The sequence below is a fragment of the Symphalangus syndactylus genome, chromosome 3, assembly GCF_028878055.3.
Source record: "Symphalangus syndactylus isolate Jambi chromosome 3, NHGRI_mSymSyn1-v2.1_pri, whole genome shotgun sequence".
NCBI classification, from domain to species: Eukaryota; Metazoa; Chordata; class Mammalia; order Primates; family Hylobatidae; genus Symphalangus; species Symphalangus syndactylus.
Window position 1 is genome coordinate 6,930,484 of NC_072425.2, and position 26,274 is coordinate 6,956,757.

The 26,274-nt window shown below is 51.4% G+C and overlaps 1 protein-coding gene across 4 annotated transcripts in view; it reads right to left on the minus strand.

Annotated features, from left to right (window-relative positions):
* CACNA1B (calcium voltage-gated channel subunit alpha1 B) overlaps window positions 1–26,274 on the minus strand; it is a 243,833-nt gene that overhangs the window by 212,330 nt on the left and 5,229 nt on the right. The window lies entirely within an intron of this gene.

Sequence of the window (26,274 nt, forward strand, 5' to 3'; positions counted from 1 at the left end):
TTCTTTTGTTTTTTTGTTTTCGTTTTTTTTTTTACTTTTGAGACGGAGTCTCACTCTGTCGCCCAGGCTGGAATGCAGTGGCGTGATCTTGGCTCACTGTAACCTCCGCCTCCTGGGTTCAAGCGATTCTCCTGCCTCAGCCTCCCGAGTAGCTGGGATTACAGGCACTCACCACCACACCTGGCTAATTTTTGTATTTTTAGTAGAGACGGGGTTCCACCATGTTGGCCAGGCTGGTCTTGAACTCCTGACCTCAGGTGATCCGCCTGCCTCGGCCTCCCAAAGTGCTGGGATTACAGGCGTCAGCCACCGCACCCGGCCTCAGTAAAGTTGTTTTTAAAAAAAGACCTCAGCAGAGCCCTGGTGGAACTTAACAAGCTCATCTTTACATCCACATGGATAAGCAATGGGCCATGAACAGTCAAGCGATGCTGAAGAACAAACCGGGAGATCAGCTCTTGCTTCACTCCCCAAGACTTACTGTGCAGCTAAAATAATTAATACTCTGTGGATTGGACAGGGAAGGCATGGGGCAGAACGAGAGCCAGAAACAGGCCTGACGTATGAAACCTGGTGTTTGACAAAGGTGGTGGCACCATTCCAAATCAGAGAAAAAGGGTGGAGCGGCCGCCAAATGATGTTGGAAAACCCGATCACCCGTCAGCAGAAAGAGGAAGCACCACTCGCGAATAAATTCCAGGTGTATCAAAGACCTAAGCATGGAAAGCAAACTCTAAAGCCGCAAAAAAAATACAAGAGAACAGCTCTGTGATGGTGAGGTAACGAAGGATGACGTAAGACTAAAGTAATAGATTAATAAATGTGACTATGATAAAATAACACCATACCATAAAAGACAGCATAAAGAAAATGAAAAACAATTGGTTTTCTGAATGTAGAAAAAATTTCTACAAATTCATATGAAAAATACAAATAACTAATCAGAAAAATCAACAAATTACAAGAGGGAAGAAGATGCTCAAAACGATTGGCAATCAGGGAAAACCAGATTAAAATAACGAAGAGCTGCCACTTCACATCCGACGTTTAGCACACAGTGTTAAAGCCTGATGTGTTGGAAGAGAGAACTGCAGAATTGTTTTGGAGAGTATTTGGCCACTTCTAGGAAATTTTTAAATGAGCATCCCCAGGAGTTAGGAAACCACTTCTAACCACACTCCAGGCACATTCTGGGGTAGCCCTGTTTGTAACAGTAAGAAAGGAAAATAAAAATGCCTTTCACAAGAAGACAGAAAAATTAACTGTGCCATATGCACACAATGGAATATTATTCTACAGTTAAAAATGAATGAGCATGTAAAACTAAATAAGCCTATGCACATTAACATGGAAAAATGTTTAAAATAATGTTGAGGGGTAAAGGCTAGCTGTGAAATAATCATATTATTATCTGTGAATACACAGATACGCTCACACGCTACATTATTTATGGATACACACACAGCGAAAGGTAGAATGCCCACACATCCACGTGCCCTGGCAGGATAAACACAAATCAGGACACCTGCTCTCACAGGGAGAAAAAGAGAAAGAGAAGAGAATCTGACTGGGGGACTATATTCAAAAGACTTCAACCACATCTGTAATATTTTAGTTCTCTAAGAAAAATCTCCCAAGCTAACTCCCAATGTACAGAGAAATGCAGACCAGGGGAGCGTGCAGAGGAACACATATGTTAAGTAAGACTAGACACAGGCATGCAGGGGAACACGTATGTTAAATAAGACTAGACACAGGCATGCAGGGGAACACATATGTTAAATAAGATATCACATGGCATGCAGAGGAACACATATGTTAAGTAAGACAACACACGGGCATGCAGGGGAACACGTATGTTAAATAAGACATCACACGGGCATGCAGGGGAACACGTATGTTAAAAAAGACAACACGGGCATGCAGGGGAACACATGTTAAATGAGACATCACACGGGCATGCAGGGGAACACGTATGTTAAATAAGACATCACACGGCATACAGAGGAACACATGTTAAATAAGACAACACACGGGCATGCAGGGGAACACGTTTGTTAAATAAGACAACACACGGGCATGCAGGGGAACACGTATGTTAAATAAGACAACACACGGGCATGCAGGGGAACACATATGTTAAGACATCACACCGGGATGCAGAGGAACATGTATGTTAAATAAGACAACACATGGGCATGCAGGGGAACACATATGTTAAATAAGACAACACACGGGCATGCAGGGGAACACGTATATTAAAAAAGACATCACACACGGATGCAGACACACACATATGTTAAATAAGGCATCACACGGGGATGCAGAGAAACACATGTTAAATAAGACTAGACATGGGTATGCAGAGAAACACGTATGTTCAATAAGACAACACACAGGCATGGAGTCAGCAAGACCGAGACTGGAAACACAGATGACCCAGACAGTGAACAGCTCCAGAAAAGCTCCAATTCCATTCCCAAGAAAGACAAATTACATAGGAGGAAAAGTTTCTCCCTTCACCTTATAGCGTTTCTGTCTCCCGGGCACTAGGACGCTCTCTAACAAATGCTGAAATGTCAGCAAAGCGGCCTTAGGAGTCGTCCTGGCAAGCCAAAGACGTGAAAGACAGAAACGCATTTGAACAAGGAGGAGTTGCTGTGACCCTCTGGGGCCGGAAAACAACTCTTCTTTTTTGACGCAGAATTCAAAGTTGTGTAGACCCAGGCTGGACATTTCTATCATCTTGAGAGCCATAAAAACACAAAATCCACTCAAGTGGTGTGAGCAGCCTCTAGAATAAATTACAACCTAACTGCAGCCCACTGGGCCTCTGAGGCCTCCAGTGTTTGAGTGGAGAGGCCCTTGCCACGGTCCACTACTATATTTCAGGAAAAAATCTGGTCTACATTCCAGCCATTCCAGCCAGCAAATGTGATGAGGCAGCCCAGAGGGGACAAGGGCAGGTCCGAGGTGACAGTGCCTTAGGACAAGGGCAGGGCACCTCCATTCACTTGTCGGGAGGTGACAGTGTCTTCAGCGAACCAGCATATTTAACCCCAGGAAGGCTGAGAATTAAATGTAGCAATGTTTGTGGAAATCAGATTTTCCGAATTAATATTTTTTGAGTTATGATGAAGAATTTATCAGACCATATGAAGCTGTATTTAGCATCACATTGGCCCTGTGATTCGAATTTAAAATATGCAATGGAACTGATTGAGACTTGTAATTTGAAGTTGAAAACCTAATAAATTTATAGAAAGTATTGAACCATTTAAGCAAATTTATGATTCACCATATTTACACTTTAATTTATTCAATATACAATACTTAAGTACTTAGGAAGGTCTAGTTACAGTACATTTATAAACCAAATTTTAAATGTCTAACATTAGGTTTATAAAATAGGATAAAACATTACTTAAAATCTTCTTGAAAATGAATGTTAAAAATTGCTAAATTTACAAATCTAATTTTTCATAAGTTGAATCTAAAAGCTTTTTTTTTTTTTTGAGACAGAGTCTCACTCTGTCACCCAGGCTGGAGTGCAGTGGTGCAATCTCGGCTCACTGCAAGCTCCGCCTCCCGGGTTCAAGCGATTCTTCTGCCTCAGCCCCCCGAGTAGCTGGGACTACAGGCATGCACCACCACACCCGGCTAATTTTTGTATTTTTAGTAGAGACAGGGTTTCACCATGCTGGTTAGGCTGGTTTCAAATTCCTGACCTCGTGATCTACCCGCCTCGGCCTCCCAAAGTGCTGGGATTACAGGTGTGAGCCACCGCGCCTGGCCCCTAAAAGCTTTTAAAAACCCAATGTTTTTGGATTTCTAACTTTAAAAATTGAATGTTGACATTTAGAAACTAGTTTCTGAAAAATATTTTCTATGCACGAAATCCATTCTCAAGAGTACTAACAAACCCACATTTATCATGAAGGATTTTCTTCAAGTCAGATGACAAAATAAGAAGTATCACCATAATTCTCATTTAATATTGTTTTAAGAGTTCTCACCAACATAACAGGACATGAATAGGAAATAAGGAAAGAAATAGATAAAATGATCACCGCTGGCAGACAGTGATAAAACCCCCAGGAACTTGGTTAAGAACCAACCCAGGATCTCCCAGCCGCCTCAGAATCACCTGGCTGACCATTAGCAAATTCTTGAGGGGACAGCAGGAGGAGGGGGGAGGCGGAGGCAGTGCAGTGGCTCACGCCTGTAATCGTAGCCCTTTGAGAGGCAGAGGTGGGAGGATCGCCTGAGCCTGGGAGTTCAAGATTAGACTGGACAACATAGTGAGACCCATCTCTACAAAAAAAAATTTTTTAATTAGCCAGGCATGGTGGCACACACCTGTAGTTCCACCCTCAGGAGGCTAAGGTGGGAGGATGGCTTGAGCCCAGGAGGTTGAGGCTGCAGTGAGCCATGATCACTGGAGTGCCCAGCCACTGCACTCCAGCCTGGGCAACAGAACGACAGAGCAAGACCCTGTCTCTCAAAAAAAAAAAAAAAGAGAGATAAATAGTAAAATATATATATACATATTTTGAAAGAAAGAAATGCTAATTCTTTCCCAGAAAGAACTCAGAAATCAGAGGGCAGGGCCCAGCACTCTGGGTTTTACACGCCTTACAGGGAGATTCTGATGTTCACCCAAGTTGTGAGCCCCAGTGGTCCAGAGCATCAGCTTGAAAAGCTTCCTTCTGGTTTGTGTGCCCCTCCCGACTTCCAAAAAAGACAGAAAGCAGCACAAAGCCCAAAAGCGCAGGATGATGCGATCAAACCAATAAGAGAAAGGAAAAAACTAGCAGGAAAAGCAACCTCCAGGTATCGTAATCACAACCAAAACTTCGGTCCAAGCCCAGCTCTACCCAGAAGGGGTGTGCACTGGCACCCAGAACCAGCAGCCTGATGGATGGACAAACACCAGAAGCCAGCAGTGACACCAGACAGGGACAGCCAGGAAATGCAACGAAATAAATGCCTCAATCGAAATGCCGCCAATCAATACAAACCACTTAGGAATAGCTTTAACAGTGCAGGTGACTTTTATAAAGAAACTACAAAATCTATTTATAAAAAAAAAAGGAAAGCTGAATAAATTTTCATACATACTACATTCCTGGATGGACAGACAGAATATATATTTATTTCTAAACTTGATTCTCCTGAAATCAATTTATAGATTCTGATAAATCAAAATCCCAACGGGGTTATTGGGACTACAACAAAATGATGGCAAAATCTATCTGGAAAACTAAGTAGGCAAAACATGAAAGAATGATTCAAAGAAGAAAAGCAAGGAGAACAGGACTGGCTTCATGAGACATTAAACCCCTCCTCTGAGCTACACAATGAGACCACAGGCACGGACAGAGAGAGACCACCGATGTGCATGACTCAAAGCAGGGCACGACCAAGTGATGAGAAGATGAAGGGTTTTTGTTTGTTTGTTTGAGACAGAGTCTCGCTCTCTCGCCAGGCTGGAGTGCAGTGGCGCAATCTCGGCTCACTGCAACCTCCGCCTCCCGGGTTCAAGTGATTCTCCTGCCTCAGGCTCCCGAGTAGCTGGGACTACAGGCGCCCGCCACCACGCCCGGCTAATTTTTTTTGTATTTTTAGTAGATACGGGGTTTCACAGTGTTGGCCAGAATGGTCTCGATCTCTTGACCCCGTGATCTGCCTGCCTCAGCCTCTCAAAGTGCTGGGATTACAGGCGTGAGCCACCGGTGAAGAGTTTTTTAACAGTATAATTTACAGGAGAAACAAAGCTCATCCAACTTTTAGGCATTTGTCCCAAGGAAATAATCAGAGATGTCTAAAGATATAGGTACGTGTTTTGGTTTATCTACAAAAGCAAAATAGGATATAACCCAAATGCTTGACAAGAGGAATCTAACAGAGTTCTGCCCACAAGGCAGAATCGTCTCCTGAGAGGACACTCGGCAGTGGGGGTTGCCGGGACATCAGACGCTGAGACATCTGTGTGCAGTGAGCACTCGTGGGGCCCTCACCCTGCATCTTGTACGAGCCGGCACAGCTGCACCAGGTGGCCTGCCCACGACGGGAGGGGGGTGCCCACAGTAGCCCTGGAGGGTGGTATCAATTGTGTATTTAAAAACCTACACACAGAAAAAGCTTGGAAGGAAGGAAATATCTCAAAATATTAACAGTGGATATCGCAAGATGGTGGTAGTGTGTGTCATAAAGTAAGAAAATCAGTTATTTTTTGTAAACAGAAAAGAAAAATGCTTATCCTCTGCTGACATTTAAACAAAGAATAAATAAAATAACTTTGAGGTATTTAAATTAAAGATGTTATATTAACAACAATAGAAAAAAGGAAATTACAGCACACGTGAACTTAACATGTGTTAAATACCAACACAAGTATTGGGTACTTTCTATGCCCTGAAGCCTTAGGCCCTAGAAAAATCCTACTGAAAAGCAAGGAGGCAACAGCTGCCTCAGAGAGGAGGGGCATTGGGGAGGGGCTAGGAGCCAGCGGGACCTCTCGCTCCACCCCTAGTTTCTCCTTCTCCAGGAGGAACCAGTGTTTTCCTTCTTAGCTCCAGGCCAGGTACAGTACCTGGTAGGCAGTGTGCACCCAATAAACGTTAATGGAGAAATTTCCAAAATGAAATGGCAAAGAACCCCAGAGATAACTCACAAAAGTAAACACCATTTAGTAATGTGTGAACATGCTCAAGCTCATCAGTAATGGAAAAGGACAACAAGGTACAGATTTATATTGAGTAAATTAACAAGAGCTTTGAAAATATATCCAGTGGTGGCAAAGCTGACATTAAAACTAATGATTTAGGCCAGACGCGGTGGCTCATACCTGTAATCCCAGCACTTTGGGAGGTCGAGGCGGGTGGATCACTTGAGGTCAGGAGTTCGACGCCAGCCTAGCCAACATGGTGAAACCCCATCTCTACTAAAAATACAAAAAATCACCTGGGCGTGGTCGTAGGCGTCTGTAGTCCCAGCTACTCAGGAGGCTGAGGCAGAAGAATCACGTGAACCCTGGAGGTTGAGGTTGCAGTGAGTCGAGATCGCGCCACTGCACTCTAGCCTGGGCAACAGATCTAGACTCAGTCTCAAAAAAAAAAAAAAAAAAATTCACAAAAAAACCCTAACGATTTACACAGAACTGGTGGAATACGAACTTATATATCCCATGTGGAAAACAAACTGGCAAAATGTCTCAGGAGCCATGAAATGTTTAAACACTTGTGCCCAGTCCACTCTGACAATCTGTATCACCAAAATAATGCAAAATAATAATAACCCCATCCCTACTAAAAATACAAACATCAGCTGCGCTTCATGGTGTGTGCCTGTAATCCCAGCTACTCAGGAGGCTGAGGCAGGAAAATCAGTTGAACCCGGGAGGGAGGTGGAGGTTGCAGACACGGACACGGGGACACACGGACACGCAGGCATAGACACGGACACATGGACACAGGAACACAGAGACACATGGCACAGACACAGGGATGGGACACATGGCACAGACACGGACACACAGACACAAAGATACAGAGACACACATACAAAGACAAAGACACAGGGACACAGACACAGAGACACACAGTACGGACACTGTCACAGGGACACAGAGACACACAGACACAAACACAGTCACGGGGACACAGAGACACACAGCACAGACATGGACACACAGACAGAGGGACACACAGCACAGATACATGGCACAGACAGACACACAGACACAGAGACACACAGACACATACACAGACACAGGGACACAGAGACATACAGCACAGACACGGACACACAGACACAGGGGCAGAGAGACACACAGCATAGACACAAGGACACACAGCACAGATACGGACACACGGACACAGGGACACACAGACACAGACACAGGGACAGAGAGACACACAGCACAGACACAGGGACACACAGCACAGATACATGGCAAAGACTCACAGACACAGAGACACACAGACGCATACACAGACACAGGGACACAGAGACACACAGCACAGACATGCACACACAGACACAAGGACACACAGACACAGACACAGGGACAGAGAGACACAGCACAGACACTAGGACACACAGCACCGACACGGACACAGGGACACACAGACACAGACACAGGGACAGAGAGACACACGGCACAGACACAGAGACAGAGACACACAGCACAGACACAGACACACAGACACAGAGACACACAGCACAAACACAGAGACACACAGCACAGACACAGAGACACACAGAACAGACACACAGACACAAGGCACAGACAGAGACACACCACGGCACAGACACAGACACAGAGACACACGGTACACACACAGACACACAGACACAGGGACACAGGGACACACAGACACAGAGACACACGGCACAGACACAGGGACACACAGCACAGACACAAGGACACACAGACACAGGGACACATGGTACACACACAGACACACGGACACAGGGACACACAAACACAGGGACAGAGAGACACACAGCACAGACACGAACACAGAGACACACATACACAGACACAGAGACACACAGCACAGACACGAACACAGAGACACACATACACAGACACAGAGACACACGGCACAGACACGGACACATGGACACAGAGACACACATACACAGACACAGAGACACACAGCACAGACACGGACACATGGACACAGAGACACACATACACAGACACAGAGACACACAGCACAGACACGGACACAGAGACACACATACACAGACACAGGGACACACAGCACAGACACGAACACAGAAACACACATACACAGACCAGAGACACACGGCACAGACACACACAGCACAGACACAACAGCAGTCACACATGTAAAGACCCGCCCTCACTCTGGCACCCAAGGTCGGGGAGTGCTCCCAGCCCCACAGAGGGCAGGAAGGCTGGAACCACACTGCTGCAGGCTTCTTCTGGGCCCCCTAACCCTAACCCAAAACTCACCCCACATTCCCCCAGACTCTAGGTCGCAGCCACACGCCCTCCACCTGGGCCAGGGGGGCACGAGTCACACACCCTCCGCGTGGGCCAGGGGGGCACCCTGCCTTTCCACAGCCGTCTGTGAGGAGCTTCGGGGGCACACCTCAGCCAGGCATGGTCTAGCCACCTCCACACTTCACAGCCCAGCCATACCCCACAGGGCCCCCCAGTTCTGAAAATGCCAAGAGCTGGCAGAGGTGACTGGGGACTCAGAGCTGTTATGTTCTATGAGAAACTATGGATGCTCCCTTGTCCCCATACATCTGGCCCAGGCTGGCCAGCCCCTGTACCCATCCCTGTGGCACAGAGCCCTACCCACGCCTCATCAACCTGGACCAGCCCCTCAGAGGGTCTGCACTGAGCCGGGGGAGACCACAAATCCTGCACAGGTGCAGGGGTCCCTGGGCCAGGGCAGGTGGGGCTGGTGCCAGTCAGGCCCAGTCCAGGGAGACTGCTTACTACTCTCAGGCTGGTTCTACACGGGAGCCAAGCTGGCAGGGGAGGCACCATCTCCAGGATCTGCTTTGTCACTGACCTTCCGGGCACTGGTTCTCACCCAGAAGCCTGCTTGCAGTTGCCATGGAGAGAGCCTGCAGTTCTCAGCCAAAGACGCCGCAGCATCCCCTCGGCCTCCCCACCCCAGTCCCTGCTCTAACAGGCCAAGAAGTGGGAGCCACCTAGCCTGCTCCAAAGCAAGGACAGAGAAGAAGAGCTAGGCATGGCATATGCGGGGACCCCCAACCCCAAGCACACACGACAGCAGTGAGCTATTCCTACAAGCCAGGGACTCTCAGGACACCCTCAGGGGCTGGCACACTACACAGTTCTTTGTAAGAGAAGGAAACCGAGGTTAACAAAGCACATCCAATCCCAGCACTTTGGGAGGCCGAGACAGGTGGATTATCTGAGGTCAGGAGTTCGAGACCAGCCTGGCCAACATGGTGAAACCCCACCTCTACTAAAAAAAAAAAATACAAAAATTAGCCGGGCATGGTGGTGCGTGCCTGTAATCCCAGCTACTCAGGAAGCTAAGGCAGGAGAATTGCTTGAACCTAGGAGGCGGAGGTTGCAGTGAGCCGAGATTGCAGCACTGCACTCCACCCTGGGCAACAGAGACAGACTCCATCTCACAAAAAAAAAAGAAAGAAAGAAAAAAGAAGGCCAGGCAGGGTGGCTCACACCTATAATCCAAGCACTTTGGAAAGCTGAGGCAGGAGGACTGATTGAGTCCAGGAGTTTTAAACTAGCCTGGGCAACATAGTTAGACTCCATCTCAACAAAAAAAATTTTTAGGGAGGCTGAGGCGGGTGGATCACAAGGTCAGGAGATCAAGACCATCCTGGCTAACACAGTGAAACCCCGTCTCTACTAAAAATACAAAAAATTAGCTGGGCGTGGTGACGGGCGCCTGTAGTCCCAACTACTCGGGAGGCTGAGGCAGAAGAATGGCGTGAACCCGGGAGGCGGAGCTTGTAGTGAGCCAAGATCGTGCCACTGCGCTCCAGCCTTGGTGACAGAGGGAGACTCCGTTTCAAAAAAAAAAAAAAAATTGTTTTTTAATTATTCAGGCTTGGTGGCATGTGCCTGTAGTCCCAGCTACTCAGGAGGCTGAGGTGGATCGCTTTAGCCTGGAAGGTGGAGGCTGCAGCGAGCCGTGATCATGCTACTGCACTCCAGCCTGAGCAACGGATTAAGACCCTGTCTCAAAAAATAAAAAGAAAGAAAAAACAAGAAGAACAACAACAACAGAGCCTCAAGGAACGATGGAACCATAATATTAGTATCATCAGAGTTCCAGAAAAAAAGGAGAATGAAGGCAGGACTGAAAAAGTACTCAAAGATATAATGGCTGAGAACTTGCCAAATTTGGTAAGAGAAATAAACCTACAGATTCAAGAAGCTGAGGGGACCCCAAACAGGATCAACTCAAAGATAATCAAAACAAGATGCATCACAGTCAAATTTCCAAAAACTAAAAACAAAAATTATTCAAAGCATCAGAGAAACATAATACCTTTTCTATTTGGAAAAACAACTCAGCTGACAGAAGATTTCTCATCATAAACCATGAAGGTCAGAAGGAAGTTGCACAGTATTTTCAGATGCTGAAAGAAAAGAATTGTCAACCCAGATATCTATACCCAGCAATACATCTTTGGGGAATGGAGGGGAAATCAGGTCATTCTCAGGTGAATAAATATTAAGAGAATTTGTCACCAGCAGACCTATCCTGAAAGAATAATTAAAGAAATTTATCTAAACAGAAAGAATGATTTTTATTTTAATTGTTGGCCATTAGGAAGATAGAAAAATGGAAGGAGTAAAAATATGGGTAAATAAAATTTCATTTGAAACCCCGTCTCTACTAAAAATACAAAAATTAGCTGGCCATGGTGGTGGATGCCTGTAGTCTCAGCTACTCGGGAGGCTGAGGCAGGAGAATTGCTTGAACCCAGGAGGCAGAGGTTGCAGTGAGCTGAGATTGCTGCAAAAATATAATAATAATTATATAAAAATAAAAACACAAAATAAAATACACGGAATTGAATTAAATAGAAAATACAACATATTAAAATGTGTAGTATATAGCTAAAGTAGTGCTAAGAAGTAAACTTTTTGTTTTTCCTTTTATTTTTTGAGACGGAGTCTCACTCCGTCGCCCAGGTTGAAGCGCAGTGGCGCGATCTCGGCTCACCGCAACCTCTACCTTCCAGGTTCAAGTGATTCTCCTGCCTCAGCCTCCTGAGTAGCTGGGATTACAGGCGCCCGTCACCACGCCTGGCTAATTTTTGTATTTTTAGTAGAGACGGGGTTTCACCACATTAGCCAGGCTGGTCTTGAACTCCTGACCTCAGGTGATCCACCCGCCTTGGCCTCCCAAAGTGCTAGAATTACAACCATGAGCCACCGCACCCGGCCTAAGAAGCAAATTTATAGTATTATATATATACGTTAGAAAAAAACAAAAACTGTAATCACTAGTCTAAGCTCTTGCCACAAGAACAGAGAAAATGAAGAGTAAAATAAACTCAAATCAAACAGAATGAAGGAAGTAATAAAATAAGGGGAGAAACAAATGAAATAGTAAGCAAAAAAGAGAAAATCAACCAAACAGAGAGGTGGTTCTCTGGAAAAAAAAAAAAAAAAAAACTGACATAATTAACAAATTTCCAGCAAGACTGACCAGAAAGAAAAAGCCCCACACACACAAGAACAAAAAAAGAAGACAAAAATTACCAATATAAGAAATGAAACGAGCTATTACAAACCCTACAGACATCAAAAGGACAATGAGGGAACACTGGGAACAACTCTACACACATAAATTCAACGAGCTGGACTGAACGGACCACTTCCTCAGAAAACGCAAACTCACACGACGGACCCAGCATGACACACACAGATCATTCGAACATCCACTAACTCTTAAGGAAAGCGAATGCGTAACTTGAAAGCTCCCAAAAAGGAAATCTCCAGGACCAGTTGGATTCACTGCAGATTTTTCTAACAAACATTAAAGAACTAATTCCGTTTTCACACAATGGCTTTTAGAAAATAGAAGAGGGAGAGCATTTCTAAATTCATTTTATGAAGCTTGCATCACCCTGACATCAAAACAAGACGGTACCAAAAAACACTACAGACCAACAGCCTTCATGAATACATATGTAAAAATCCTTAACAAGATGTTAGCAAATAGACTTCAGCGATATCAAAAGAATTATATACCACGACCATGTCTATTGCAGGGATGTATCCCTAGTTCAAGACTCAAAAAATCAACCATTGTAATCCACCGTATTAACATCCTAAAGAAGAAAACTCACATGATCATACCAATGCAAAAGAAGCATTTGATAAAATCTAACAGTCATTTACCGTAATAGTGCCTGGAAAACTGGAACAGAGGGAAACTGCCTCGACTTAATAAAGAGCAACTACAAAACCCTACAGCTAACATTATTCTTTTTTTTTTTTTTTTGAGACGGAGTCTCGCTCTGTCGCCCAGGCTGGAGTGCAGTGGCGCCATCTTGGCTCACTGCAAGCTCCGCCACCCGGGTTCACGCCATTCTCCTGCCTCAGCCTCCCGAGTAGCTGGGACTACAGGCGCCCGCAACCACACCCGGCTAACTTTTTGTATTTTTAGCAGAGACGGGGTTTCACCGTGTTAGCCAGGATGGTCTCGATATCCTGACCTCGTGATCCGCCTGCCTCGGCCTCCCAAAGTGCTGGGATTACAGGCGTGAGCCACTACACCCAGCCGCTAACATTATTCTTAATAGTTAAAGTCTGAATGTTTTCCTCCTCAAATTTGGAACAAAGCAACGATGCCCCTCTCACCACACCAGTCTTCAACACAGTACTAGAAGTTCTAGTAAATGCAATAAGGTAAGAAAAGAAAAGGCATTCAGATTTTAAGAGAAGAAACAAAGCTGTCCCTCTTTGCAGATGACATGTTTGTCAACATAGGAAATTCCAGAGAATCTCCAAAGAAATTGTCCTAGAACTACTACTAAGTTAGTTTAGCATGATAAACATACAGAAATCTATGGTTTTTCTATATACTAGCAATGGACATACAGATACCAAAATTTAAAATACAATACCATCTAATAATCACACAAAATAAAAGAAATACTTAGATGTAAATGTAACAAAACATGTACGGGACTTGTATCCTTAAAACTGCAAAATGCCGATGAAAGCAATCAAAGATCTACATAAATGGAGAAATATACCATGTTTCTGGATTGGAAGACTTAACATAGTAAAAATGTTCACAAACTAACATATAGGTTTTATATAATTCTGGCTTGAAACTGATTTTTTTTTTATATATCAAGATTTTTTGTATATATTGGCAAGATTATTCTAAAATGTATATGAAAGGCAAAGTACCTAGAATGGCTAAAATAATTTGAAAGAAAAAGAATAAATTGGGAGGAGTAAGTCCTACCCAGTTTCAAGCCTTATTACATAACTACCGTGATCAGGACTGTGTGGTACGAGGGACAGACACACAGATCAATGGAACAGAATAAAGAACCCAGAAATAGGTCCAGACAAGCACGCCCAGTTGATTTTTGATAAAGCACAAAAGCAATTCAATGGAAGAAATGCAGCCCTTTCAACAAATGGTGCTGGTGCCACTGGACACCCACAGGCGAAAAACAAAACAAACTCCTCAACCTAAACCTCACAGCTGATACATGTAAAATGTAAAATGACAAAACTTTTAGAAAATGGAATCACAGGAAAAATCTTCACGCTCTAGGGCTGGCAAAGAGTTCGCACCACAAGCCTAATCCACAAAAGGAAAAACGGACAAATTGGACTTCATCAAAATTTAAAAATTTTGCTGGGCAAAGTCTCTGTTAAGAAAATGGGAGAAAAAACCTACAGAGTAGGAAAAAATATCTGAAAAACCACATATCTAGCAATAGACTAATATCAAACAATCCAACTGGAATATGAGCAAAATACATGAAGACACATTTCAACTAAAAGGATATGTAGGGCCGGGCACGGTGGCTCACGCCTGTAATCCTAGCACTTTGGGAGGCCAAGGTGGGCGGATCACGAGGTCAGGAGATCGAGATCATCCTGGCTCACAAGGTGAAACCCCATCTCTACTAAAAATACAAAAAATTAGCTGGACATGGTGGCCGGTGCTTGTAGTCCCAGCTACTCAGGAGGCTGAGGCAGGAGAATGGCGTGAACCCGGGAGACGGAGCTTGCAGTGAGCCAAGATCGTGCCACTGCACTCCAGCCTGGGTGACAGCGAGACTCCATCTGAAAAAAAATAAAATAAAAGGATATGCAGATGGCAGAGAACCACATGAAAAGATGTCCAATATCACTGGCCGTGGAAATGCAAATCAAAGCCACAATGATCACCACATATCTATCAGAATCGCAAAAAGAAAAAAAAAGACAGAGACAACCCCCGTGCTGGCGAGGCTGTGGAGAAACGGGACAGCTCCTGTGCTGCTGGAAATGTGAAACGGGACATCCACTCTGGCTGAGAGTTTGGCAGTTTCTTAAAAAACTAAAAATGTGACTACAGCATGGCCTAATGATTGTATTCTTGGTCATTTATCCCAGAGAAGTGAGAACTTATATTTACACAAAAACCTGTACATGAATGTGTATACAGCTTTGTTCATAGTATTTCATGAAGCAAATGGGTGAAAAAGGCAAATCCAAAGGTATGACTTCATTTATCTAAGATCATCGAAATGACAAAATTATACAAATGCACAGATTAGTGGTTGCCAGGGAGTAAAGAGGGGTGAGGTAGGAGGAAGGTGGGTGCAGTCATAGAAGGGCAACATGAGGGGCCCTCCGGGGATGGGCTGTTCTGGGCCCTGTGTCAATCTCAGCACCTAGTCATGAGACCGTGGCCCTATTACAGTTTCCTAAGAGGTTTCCTTTGGGGGAACTGGGTAAAGGGTACACTGCTTTCTCTACATCATTTATTACAACTGCCTATTATGAATCTATAATTAGCTCAAAATAAAACCTTTATTTTATTTTATTTTATTTTATTTATTTTTTTGAGACAGAGTCTCACTCTGTCGCCCAGGCTGGAGTGCAATGGCGTGATCTCAGCTCACTGCAAGCTCTGCCTCCTGGGTTCAAGCAATCCTCCTGCCTCAGCCCCCTGAGTAAGCGAGATTACAGGCGCGCACCACCTCGCCCGGCTAATTCTTTTGTATTTTTAGTAGAGGTGGGGTTTCACCATGTTGGTCAGGCTGGTCTCGAACTCCTGACCTCGTGATCTGCCCACCTCGGCCTCCCAAAGTGCTGGGATTACAGGCAGGAGCCACCGCACCCGGCGTTTTTTTTTTTTTTTTTTAAAAGGGGGGTTGTTAATATCAGCATCGAGCTCTTGGATTTATAAAATTATTGTATTACAACAGCAGCCAGCACATAAGAAACCTCACAAAAGAGTCAGCTTTAAAAAAAAAAAAAAAAAAAGGCCGGGCGCGGTGGCTCAAGCCTGTAATCCCAGCACTTTGGGAGGCCGAGGCGGGTGGATCACGAGGTCAGGAGATCGAGACCATCCTGGCTAACACAGTGAAACCCCGTCTCTACTAAAAAATACAAAAAATTAGCCGGGCGTGTTGGCGGGCGCCTGTGGTCCCAGCTACTCGGGAGGCTGAGGCAGGAGAATGGCGTGAACCCAGGAGGTGGAGGTTGTGGTGAGCCGAGATCGCGCCACTGCACTCCAGCCTGGGGGACAGAGAAAGACTCCGTCTCAAAAAAAAAAAAAAAAAAAAAAAAAAAAAAAAAAAAAAAAAAAAAAAAAGGCCAGCTTTTATTTTTTCTTTTACCTTTTCATGTCTCAGGAGCTGTGCTGCCCACTTCTCACAGCTGTGCACCGGGCCTTCACCCACACGCCCACGGTCCCAGGCTGTGGACCCTGGCAAGTCCGTGGAGTAAAGGCACCTCCTGGGAGGGTGGGGGGCCTTTGCCCTCCTGGAGAGAGGCCCTCACTGGAGATGGCACAGAGCCCAGCACCAGGCGAGACACGCAGTGCCATAGCAGCCCCTCCGTGTGTCCCTGTATCTGTGTGTCTGGGCGTTTCAGGCCTGTCGGGCTCTGGGAGCCCACGCACCGCCGATGCACGCCAATGGAAACACGGCGGCCGCCCCACCTGTTGTTCCTGGTCTCTAGTCTCTGCCTGTCTGCCTGCAGTGTCGAATTCCACCCAGTGTTGAGTAGGCCCGTGATGGGAACAGGGACAGCATTCCCTCCCCACACGCTGTACTCCCAGGGCAAGGCTCTGAGACAGCAGGTGCTGGGGTGGGGCCGGTAGGTGGAGCAGGAGGTGGCGCTCAGGAGCCCCCACCCTTGGACAGGAGGCTGCCATGTGCCAGGGGACGTCCCTCCTGCCTGCAGTCTCACAGTGCCCCTCCTCCTCACCTGGTCCCACCCTTGGCCCATTCAGGGTGCCTGTGGCTCCACTGCAGCTGTGTTGTCAGGCCCAGAGGCTGATGACAGAGAAGCGTGAGAAAGGACCCACAGTCAGAAGAAAGGGGGAGAACTATGGCGGATTCTACAAACATCGAACCATCTAACCATTTCACGATGCACCAGCAACAGCAGCCCCCACATGGCCACAAGGGACCCCGCAGGCCTGGCTCTGCATCCCGCCTGCCCCAGCGTCTGGGGTCCATCGGATCAGCACCGCCCACCAGGAGAAGGCAGTCATCTGCCAGCCAGGAGAGGCCTCGCCAGAAACCAATCCTGCCGACACCCTGATCTTGGACCTCCAGCCTCCAGGACTGAGAAGGAAATGTCTGTTGTTGCAGCGCCCGGCTGTGCTGCTTTGCTCCAGCCTCCCCAGCAGACCAGTGTCCAGTCCTTCAAGGGAATGAGCCTGTCAGTAGAGGCTGGGCCTTGTGGTGAGCCAGCAGGGAAACCTCTCGGGGAGAGAGGAGGGCAAAGAGAGGCCAGCCTGGTGGGGAAGAAGGGGTGGGAGTGGAGAAGACAGAGGCCGCTCACTGAGTGAGGAAGACCAAGACACAAAGGCGCTTTTCACCAGGCTCCTGTGCTCTCAGGGGAGACAGGGAGGGTGGCATTGGCTACAAGGGCCTGCCCAGCCCTGGAGAAAGGAGCTCACAGCAGGGTCGTGGAGAGGGGAGGGACTGGGTGGGGGGTGCTACCATGTGACCTGCTAGGAATGAATCTGCATTAGCATCCGTCTGGCTGGAATAGAGATGCTTCAGCACGTGTGGGGCTGCACGCAGGCACGCAGGGTGGAGGCCCCTCCACTCTACAGCCCCACAGCCAGCACCTGCCTTCTCACCTCTTCTAGTCCAGGGCCCGAGAAGCCATTAGCAACCATTCTCACCTTGGTGTGAATCTGCAGCTCTGCCGCTCCAGCGTGAAGGAGGAGAAGGAGAGCAGGAAGGGGTGTCCACCACCACGTGCCCACAGGAGCAAGGCTCCCACCCTCCCGGGGTGTGAACTTGAACCCCTGTGACCTCTGTGGGTGCATGTGCACAGAATGCAGGTCCCTTGCCCCCCAGCCACCGCACCACACTAGCCTAGCCATCCTCGCGAGCCGCCACAGGCCTGGGACCCCCCAGGGCACTGGAACACAGCAGCCCCAGTGAGTACCTGGAGCCTGAGCCTGGACCGGAGGCCATAGACGGCTTGGAACAGGCCAGTCCCCAGGAGGGGCGGCTCTTCTACAGCCAGCCCGGCACTGCCCGCCCAGCCTCCCAGATCCAGAGGCAGCTGCTCCAGAGGGAGTGGGGGCTCCAGGGACTTCTCCCAAGCGAGATGAAAACACGGGTTTTTGCGTGAAAGCTCCTTCTTAAATATTGACAACAAGTTTAGAGCCCATCTCAGATCCCTGGCTTATGCTCCCTCAGCCCAACAGCCACAGACCCAAAATTCGAAGTAGCCATGCGCCCTGAGAGCCCAACCTGCCTGGCCACGCACAGGCCGGCCACGGTCCAGGAGTGGACGTGTGCCCCCGCCACCACACAGCTGTGTCCCTCCCTTCCATCCCCCACCCACAGGCAGAGCTGGACAGATCAGCACCACAGAGAGAGACGAGCATGGCCAGTCCCAGGCCCCCAGGCCCCCAGGCCGCCCTGCCCACCTGCCCCATCCCTCCCGCACTGTCCCCTCAGAACGGGGTCCTGGGCTGAGACTCCCCAAACTGTGACCTTCAAGGCTTCTCACGCAGCTCACCCCAGCCAAAGGGCCTGCAGCCCTGCCACTCACTGTCCCCACCATACTCTCGCTGGACCCCAACCCCTCCAGCTGCTGGGGCAGGAAATCAAGCCTCCGACTGACCCTCCTGGTGGGTCCCTGAAGAGAAAGGCGTGTAGAGGGGACTCTGTGACACCTGCAGAACCGCCCATCCCTGGAGCCTGGCCTGCAGTCACCATCGAGAGGAGAGGCTTAGAGCACAGAGTGGACCCTGGGGCATGGGGACTTTGCCGTTGGCAGAACAGACACCTGGGGGAAGGGCCCTGGCTCCATCGTGCCCAGCAAGTACCTGGCCCACATCAGGGACATATGAATAAAGAACAGACCACATGGTCCAGTCCCCACTTGCCTCAGGACAGCAGCCCAGACCCCCCTGAATGACAAAAGTCCTTCTCTGGGTTGAGCTGAAACCTCCCTCCCTTAACTCCCACCCATGTCCCCCGTGCCCCTGGGAAACTCTGCGGTATCCAAGGCAGCCCTGGGCTCCTTCAGCTCTCCAGGCCCTATGGTGAAAGATCTGCAGAGAAGCCAACCCTCCCTTGGGTCTGCTGTGCCAGGCAGGCATATGAGAGACCCCAGGCATCTGTAATGCTGGCCCAATGCCCATCCAGTGAGCCAGCCCCGTGCTGCTTCTATCCAGGGAGTCTCTGGATTTGGGCTCCTTAGGCAGCAGAGCACACATGGAGATGTGGAGACCCCAGAGAAGACCCCACAGGACTGGAGCCCAAGGCCAGGGTCAGCCTCCCAAGCACAGCACAGCCAAGCCCCAGGTCTCACGCCTGGGCAGTGTGCACCCTCGCTCCGCACAGAATCAGGAGACCCTGGGGGCTCCCAGTGGGCCCAGTTCTGACCCCCAGTACAGGAGAGTGTTAAGAACCCAGAAATTCAGGAAGAAGGAGGCAGAGAGGGAGGGGGGAGACACAGAGAAAGAGAGCAGGGGCGTGGGCCAGGCCCTCTATAAAGACCCAGCCAGGGGCGTGTGCTGAAGAGGGGCCAGGATCCCACCCTACAACAGCAGCACCTCCTCAGGCTGTTATGTCCCCCGCACGGCTGCCAGGCCTGTCCCCACGGACATGGACGCCTGATGGGAGGCCACTGTCAGGAAGGGGCACCAGAGCTTGCTCACAGGGTCCTAGATCAGCAGCCATGTGCTGCTGCCCCACCTGGTCCTCACAGCCACACCACACGGACTGCACGTGGGCCAGGGCCCTGCACTGTGGGGTGGGGCTGGTGGGTTCTCACTGACACGAGGGGGGCTGTGGAGCCCCCAGCCAGGCAATGCCTGGAGTGACCCCAGCCCCAGCCCCAGAACACGGGGGCTCTCCCTGCTTTCCAGGGACGTGTCAGAACTCAGCCCCAGCTGCACTGGTTCCAGCCACACTAGGGGTGAGGGAGGGAGGGTCAGGGCCTACGAAGGCCATTTCCAGCCTTAAGTAGGGAAGGGGAGAGAACATCTGGCAAACCCCAGCCCTACCCGGCACTGGAGATCGGGGTGCTGTACTTCCTGCAGGGCTGCAGTCCAAGGACCCCAGGCTGAAGCAGGGCCTGTGGCAGGAGAGCTCCATCACAGCACGGACACGCCCAGCTCGGTCCATGCTCCAATGTCTCCTGGCCCCTAGGGCACAGTGTCTCTTGACACCTGTGTTCAGACACAGTGTCAGGTCGCCTTGTGGGAAGGCAGCGTCTCTGGGCCGCACACTTGCACATGGGCTGCTGCTCCCCTGAGTGGATCCTCCTTGCCCGTGGGGACCCTCTGTGGGGCCCTGAGCTGGGCCTGGCTGTCCCTGTGCCCCAGAAGTGCCTGCCACCATCTGAATCAAAGCCCAAAAGAACAGGAGGCCACAGCGGTTGCCCAGGAAGCTCAGGGTCAGCAGTGCCTCGGCCCCTGAGCTCCGCTGACCAGACTCCCTCCTGCTGCAGCAGCCACACACCCACACACACTCTCTTCAACCCACAGGAGGCTGGGTCCAGGGAGAAAGCTGGGCTCTAATTACATGTCCTGGAAAGAAATCCCAGTTTAATTTAGACTAAAACAGAAGCCGTGGTTGGAAAGCTCCCCCGGAGAGCCACCTGCCTGAGCCAGGATGTGTTTCTCTGATGTTCCCAAGGACCATGGAGGGTAGCACCAGGCTGGAGCCACGACAGGGGTGGGGACGCCCAGGGCTTTGGGGTTCTGGGGGCCCTGACTTGTCACCCTGCCCATGTCCCTGACCCCCAGGTGGAACCAGCCCCACAGGGCCAGAGGCTGTGACAGGGGCTTCCTCAGGGCCCTGGGAGGGCAGAGGCAGTAACGTGGGGACAGAGTGTGACAGGGGCTTCCTCAGGGGCCTGGGAGGGCAGAGACAGTGACGTGGGGACAGGACTGGGAGCATGGACACACGTGAGACTGGCTGGGGCACGGAAGGGGAAAGGCACCTGCGCTGATGGGTGACAGACTCCGGAGGCACCACGGGGCTTCCCGTGGGCTCTACCATCTCTGGGCGTCAGAGCCCACCTGCCTCGTTCTCCAGCGCCACCCCCTGGTCCAAGCCCTCACCACTCCCACCTGGATCACTGCTTCCGGCTCCCACTCTCCTTCCCTACTGTCTACACTGTGCCCCCAGCACCCATCACGAGTCAATTGGGCCACACCTGTACTCAGAGCCCTCCAACGCCAGAGCCAAGGCCCCCCTGCCCCCGCCACCCTCACAGCCTCTCCCCTGCTGGAGCTGCTCCCCAGGGGCCACCCCACCCCAGTGGAAGGACACACTACACCCCGACTGCCCTGCAACACTCACTGCCTGCCTCGCCCAGGAGGACGCAGCCTCTGAGAGGGCAGGAACGGCCTGTGTTGTGCACTACTGTGTCCCCAGCAACTGGAACAGGGACGAGGAGGTAGTAGCTGCGCTTGAAGAGCCCCTTCCTAAGGAATGAGTGAATGGATGAAAAGGGGACAAGGAAGGGGCGGATGGAGGGTGGGGCAGGGGGAGTGAGAGGCTGGGGCAGCGGGTGGAGGGGCTTCCAGTCCACACACTCACTCACTCGCTCCCTCTCCCTCTGTCTCACTTCGCACCCCACCTCGGCTGATGGACGTGCTTCTAAATTCAGTGGAAACTTGGACACGGTGAGAGGACTTCCACGCCACCCTTCCTGCATCTGCTGGTCTATGCAGATGCACAGGCCCGCACTCCCAGAGGTCCTCGACTCTGCTTCCCTCACGGCTCCAGGGCTGTCCCCTTTCTGTCCACACTGTCCACTTGTCCTTCCCTCCTGGACTATGCACGTGGCATGGACGGGCTGTAAACCCCTAACTTCATAAAACTCTCCTGGCCTCCATCTCTCTCCTGCCCCTGCCCCCGTCGCTCTGCCTCACTTTGCTGCAAAGACAAAGCATTGCCTACAGGTGTCCCCCACAACCCCTCTCCTCCCATTCCCAGCAAGCCCTCACTCCCACCACATGGCTGGCCCAGCTCCTGCCTCAGACCCACGGGGTGCAGTGCACAGTCTTGGGTCCTCTCGTGGCCTCTTGCCAGGCACACCTCCGCTGCTCCACCAGCCTCACCGCCAGCTGCCACTTGTAAGTCCAGGTGCCCTGGACTCCATCGCAGGGCAGCTCTTTCTCCACACTTCCCATTCCCTGGGGATCCTGGGTGGTCTCAAGCTCTGAAGATGACTGGGACACCCATGTCCCTCGAATCACCACCTCCAGCCACACCTCTTCCCAGGCTGCTAGATGGCTCACCCCTCACGCTCTCCAGTCCGTCCTCTGACGACCCTATGCAAAGTGGCACCTCCAGGCCTGCACCCTGCACGCTTTATCTCATTTCATATGTGGGGAAAAAACAGCACGGAACTCATCACCATCCACTCATCCGTCCACCCGCTGACTGCTCTCTAGGGCATGCCTACGCCACTGCACGCCACACCAGGCTGCAAAGAAACCGGGCCCGGAGGTGTCTTGTCCCCAGAACACGGCCCACCGGGCAGAGGTTCAGCTGTCTTCCTTCACTCCTGAGTCCTCCGCACCTGGCAGAGGCTCTATGAACACTGAATGAATGAATGATGAACAGGTGGAGGGAGGGCTGGCTGCAGGGCTGCCCACCTGGCTGGACAGACACAGGGCCAGAGAGCTGAGCAGAGGGCAGGATGGTGGACAGGGCATGGACGGGAGGACAGAAGGAAGGCAGGGAAGTGGCGGCCTTCCCGCCTCCTCCCACCTCCTCCCCGCGGCCTGAGGTCCTCAAAAGCTGCGTCCTGGCACTCAGCAGGGCTCTTGCTGGAGTGAACTGCTGGAGGCCCCCATGTCAGACACCACCGGGCCCCTGTCCTCACCCCAGGCCCACTCTGTGTGGGGGGCCGGCTCAGCCCCGACCCCACCCTGGTAGCACAGTGTTCTTGGAGGCCGGGGAAGGGAAGCCTCACTCCTGGGCCCAGAATCTCTCTTGGCAAATGATCCACTCAGACGACCACAGGAGACAGCCAGGCGCCAGGAGCCCTCCTGGAAACGAGGCAGAGTCCCATGGCAGGGACCCAGCCACTGTGACCTCACCCCGGCCCAAGCGAGTCAGAGGAGTTCCAGGTGGCCACACATGGGCTGACCCAGTCAAGAGCACGGCTGGGAACTGAGGGCCTGGAGGCCCTGGGCACACACAAGGGCAGGAAGCTGCCAGCAGCCCTCACAGGCCTGGGGTTTCTCAGAAGCAGCCTCTGATCCTCACAGTACCCTCCAGGCTGGGACCCCAGCGCAGACCCCACAGCTGCTCCCCAGGGCAGCAGGAGTTCGGCAGCATTAGAGCCGACTACAGCCCCCCCACAGCCCAGACGCACACCCACAGGCTAACAGAGGGTGCCCCCAAAGTCCTGGGATAGAAGCAAAGCGGAGACAAGGGGGCAGAGTGCCCACCTTCCCTCCCAGGTGAGAACACGGAGGCTCAGAGCCTCCCCAGGCAGCAGGAGGCACGGACCCAGGGCCTCCTCCATAGTTCCACACCAGCCTCAGGAGCAGAGCGGCCCCAGCCGGCCTCTGAGGGTGCTCAAGGCTTTGCCAAGCAACAGGCCAGGGTGTCTGCCTCTCCCTCCAACCCTCTGAGCACCAATTAAATAAACTCTAATTAAAAACAACAAACTAATGAGAAATACCGCCCACTACCCACAGGTCCTAGGCTCACAGAGGTGAGGCGAGGCTCCTCCCTAGGCTCCCCATGGACCAGCACTCCCCCACAGCGGACACAGCCCCCTCCACACACAGACGCACACACGGGTTCACGTGTCCCCAGGTGCCCCACACGAGAGCAGCAAAGCGGCTCCCTCCTGTGACTTGGAGCCAGCGTGTGGCCCTGTGGGACACAGATCACCTCCAACCCGGGGTTCCCCGCACAACCCAGGCTGCCTGGAGGGAAGATGTGTGGAGGCGGAGGAACCTGGGAGCCACCCCAGCAACGCCCAGGCCCTGCTGCAGACACAGGAGAGCAGAGACGTGCTCAAGCCAAGGGAAAGAGGGGCGGCAGGAAGAAAAGAGGGAGAGGCAGAGAGACACCAAGACACCAAGAGGGCCAGAGACAGAGAGCGTGGAGAGGAGACAAAGGGCTAGACAGGCAAAGTGGGAGGAGGAGGGAGGGGGAGGAGGAGGGAGGGGGAGGCGGAGGGGGAAGAGGGGAGAGGAGGGGGAGGGAGAGAGACCGAGAGAAACAGAGGAGGGAGGGGGAAGAGGAGGGGGAGGGGGAAGAAGAGGAGGTGACGGAGGAGCAGCCCTGGACCCAGTCTATGTGTGCTGGGAGATCCAGGGGTCCTGCCCAGGGCTTGGTGCGTCTCCTCCTGCCTCCTCTTCTGGCCCTCAAGGGCCGACACACTCAGCACCATGGACAGCGCCCCATGAGGCCGGAACCTGCCGCCTCTACCCAGCTCCCCTCTACCCAGCTCCCCGCTGGCCCGCACCCCCCAACACTGCTTACACTCCAACAATTCATTACTTCAGCAGAGGCTCACTGCCCCCTCCTGGGTGCCCGCCCCAAGTGAGGCTCCAGGGATCCCCTGAAAAAAATAAGGCACCGTTGTCCTCAGGGACTTGGGTCCACAGGGAGAGAGAGAGGTAAACAGCTAGTGACTCCTGGGCTGCCTCTGGGAGTATCCACTGGATGTGGGAGCGCCCAGTCCTCCAAGAGGCCACACTCTTCACCAGCCACCTCCCACCCCAGCCCCCAACGGGCATTGCTGGCAGAACCACAGACCCCCACAGGGCCTTCCATAAATTCTACCCCAGGGCTGTGCTGCAGAAAGGCACAGAATCCACCTCAATGCTGCTGTGCCCAGCACATCACAGACAGCTCTGGGGGCTGAGCCCTCCGTGCGACCCCCGCAAGCCCAGACAGCTCTGGGGGCTGAGCCTTCCGTGCGACACCCCCAAGCCCAGTTCTGTAAACGCTGCTCTCACCCAGCAGGGGCCAGCACCAGGCTCAGGGGCAGGCAGAGTAGATGAGGGCAGCACTCCAGGATCCAGGCAGGCAATGGGAGGCTCCCTCTGAAGGCCTCACCCAAGAGACCAGAGGCCGTGTAGCCGACTGCTTCTTCCTCACACACACAGAACCTCGAAGGCATGAGCCTCAGACTCGAGGACTCCACAGCCATCTCCTTCCTCCTCTGCCACCAGCCCAAACACCCCTCCATATACCCTCCTGTGCACCAGGCGTCCTGGGGCAGTCACTGGGTGAGGATGGGGCTCTGGAAGGAGCCTGCTGTGGGGCCTGCTCCCTCCTCTTCCATCTGGGCTCTGAGCCTCGGAACCATAAGGCTCAGGAAAGAGCAGACAGCGGTCCCTGGCCCAGCACAGGGCCTCTGACACTGAAGTGCTAACAGGCTCTGTGGGGGCAACTCCCCAAGCACTCACTCCCCAGCCAGCACTCTCCACACCAGAGTCACAGCAGCCCAGCCCAGCCCAGCCTTCCACCTGCCAGTCAGGGAAGCAGGAAAGGGGACCTCACAGTGCCCACTGCACAGGATGGGGAGTTGACACCCTGGAGGGTGGGGTGCAGAGCACCGGACCTGAGCTCCCATCCAGGCCCCTTGGGTCCACTTTCTAGATGTGCTGGTTATTTTGGCAATCACAAGCTGTTGTTACGGTAGGTGGTTGAGGAGAAACTGCCGAAGCGCCTTCCTGGCACTAGGAACTGTGAAAGCACTCGACACACGGCCTCATCCCAGGCAGCACAAGGGCTCTGAGCGAGGTGGACGCCACAGGTGAGCGTCTCAGGCAGGAGCAGAATTCAAAACGCCAAGTGCCCCTCCCAGACCACTGGCTTGGGTAAAGCCAGAAGTCCAGCCCTCCTCCTCGCTAGGAAGCCCCTCACCTGGGCAGCAAAGCCACCTCCAACAGGCACCATGCGGCTCAGGCCAGCCATGGAAGCTGGTGGCCCCTGGCCTGTGGGCTCTGCAAGCCAGTGCCTCCTGGGGACAGGTCACTGTGATCCTCCCTTCAGCGAGAAATACAGCACTGGCACCTCTGGCAGAAGCACCCCCATAGCACACAGGGTGGCAAACAGACT